The sequence below is a fragment of the Gymnoscopelus braueri genome (assembly GCF_963280865.1).
Source record: "Gymnoscopelus braueri genome assembly, chromosome: 2".
Taxonomy (NCBI): domain Eukaryota; kingdom Metazoa; phylum Chordata; class Actinopteri; order Myctophiformes; family Myctophidae; genus Gymnoscopelus; species Gymnoscopelus braueri.
Genome location: NC_137604.1, coordinates 61,699,681 through 61,702,363, shown reverse-complemented (window position 1 = coordinate 61,702,363; position 2,683 = coordinate 61,699,681).

Below are 2,683 nucleotides of genomic sequence, written 5' to 3'. Positions count from 1 at the left end.
AGCGCCCATACCCTAGGTGGGGTTGGTGAAAGGGCCTTTCTGTGTGGAGTTTGCATGTTCTCCCTGTGTCTCCTAGGGTAGTTAATACCCTTGGAGTGCAGTAATCCTGGTCGCTATACCGCCTCCCCCATGACAGCCGGGGCGCCTGATGGAGGGGAAAGGAACTGGTTGGAATAACGTGTTCCTTCCACGCGCTACGTCCTACCGGGGAAATACCCCCCTGTCAGGTGATAAGAAGCTCAGTTGGCTCTCATGCATTGAAGGAGGCATTAGCTCGGCTCTGGGCTCCCTAGGCTGGCGGGGGGAGTGTAGCGACCAGGATCACTTAGATAATTGGCACCGGGTGAAAAAGGGTTACAAAATCGTGGGATTGACAAGATGTAGATCTACGTTTATGGCACTCAATGTGTTAATTAGAGTTATACTTGGTTGCGTGCCAGTGTCGTGCACCGGGAAAATAGCAGATCTACAAGCTCTCAGGATAAACAGACCATTTCCCCATGTTCCTCACAAGATAACGGTTGTTTTTTATGGTTAAAAATAAAAATAAAAAACTTAGGATTTAGGGTTTAGGGTTTAGGGTTAGGATTATACATTTAGAGGTTAGGAATTATACCTGATTTATATTTAGTTGTCACCGGTCTTGTGCCCCGAAATAATTGCAGATGTACAAGCTCACATCTACAAGCCAGTGCACTTGTAGATCAGCTTTTTTGTCTCAGGGGTATAGGGATATGGGATTAGGGGCAGTGGTGGAAAAAGTACTCACATCTTTTACTTAAGTAAAAGTATCAATACTGCAATATAAAAATACTCTGCTACAAGTAAAAGTCCGGAATTCAAAACTTACTTGAGTAAAAGTACAAAAGTATTGACGTCAAAATGTACTTAAAGTACCAAAAGTAGAAAGTACCCATTATGCAGAATGTCCCATTTCAAGTTTTCAAATGCATAAAAATCTGTTGAAAATAATAGATCTACAAGCTCACAATGTGTCACATCGCAACGCATTGTGAGCTTTAGATCGGCTATTTTCAAATGGCCGCAATGTATATAGGGCTGAAGTGGTTAACGTATGTTTTGTAATAATACAAATTTACTAAGTAACTAGTAACTAAAGTTTTCAGATAAATGTAGTGGAGTAAAAGTACAATATTTGGATCCAAGATGTAGTGGAGTAGAAGTAAATTGGAAATTCTCAAACCTATAACCTAAAAACAAATACCTCAAAATTGTACTTAAGTAAATGTACTTAGTTACTTTCCACCACTGCGGAACACCTTCTAGATTTCCCGGAGCCCAGCAGGCAGGTATACCGGAGCTCGGCTCCGGGACAGCTGCGGCACAAATTAAGTCCTGCGTGCTTTGGAGAAAATGCAAACAAATTGAAAATAATTAAGCATTAATGAGGATGTTTATGAACAACATATAACTGATGCTATGTGTGTGACATATGACTCATCATTATGGTCCTTTAACTCTAGGGTGATTTATCTACAGTCCTAATTGCAGTGTGTGTGTGTGTGTGTGTGTGTGTGTGTGTGTGTGTGTGTGTGTGTGTGTGTGTGTGTGTGTGTGTGTGTGTGTGTGTGTGTGTGTGTGTGTGTGTGTGTGTGTGTGTGTGTGTGTGTGTGTGTGTACAACTGTAGTGAGTTTGCAGGTAATTCATATAAGTCAACGGAATGTCCTCCAGTGTCGTAATTAAAGTGTGTGTGTGTGTGTGTGTGTGTGTGTGTGTGTGTGTGTGTGTGTGTGTGTGTGTGTGTGTGTGTGTGTGTGTGTGTGTGTGTGTGTGTGTGTGTGTGTGTGTTGCGCTAATGAATTTCCGACGCTCCCACTTTTCATTCAGAAAGCGATTCATATAATCACCCCAAGCACAGCGTAATTTCCTACTTCCATCTCTCTCTCTCTCTCTCTCTCTCTCTCTCTATCTCTCTCTCTCTCTCTCTCTCTCTCTCTCTCTCTCTCTCTCTCTCTCTCTCTCTCTCTCTCTCAGTTCAGTCTTGTTAAAGAAAGTTCAGGACCTCTTCACTTCAACACTTTGAACTTTGAACCACTATACTGTTTTCCTTCTCTGTGGCTGATGAAGACATTACTCCTAAACTGGACAGAGCAGACAATATGAAAAGTGACACAATCATGCAAGATGAAGACAATTGAATCACTCAAATCAAAGACTGAATGTAATGCCGGGTGTGTATGAAGGTTGCATAACCTGTTGACTGACTGCCCATGATTGCAGCTGAGATGTTACAACTGCACACACACTGTGTTTGATCAGCATACCAAAAGTACTAATATTAATTGCCTCTAAGATGTAGTGTAGAATTACACGTTATTTGCATACACGTTATTTGTCATTCCCAGTGGTGTAAAGTCAAAGTTTCAGGAGAGGAGAGCAGGGGCGCCGATTTATGTCCGCGCTTTGGGGTGTGCGCACGTGCATGCGCGGCCAGTCCGTGCGCGGCTGCGCGCGCTTATAATTTGCGGTTATTTTCCGGGTTTGTTACCTTTTTGGAGGGGTTTTGGTACTTTGATGCGGTTAATTCGCATTCAGTGCCAATGAAATAAAAAAATAATTGCAAACTGTCCCAGCCAAAAATACATAGTAAAAAAAGTGCTCAGGTGCCGAGATACAGCATTTTTCAGTAATAAGTTAAACAATAAGTGAATGGAGCAGCAA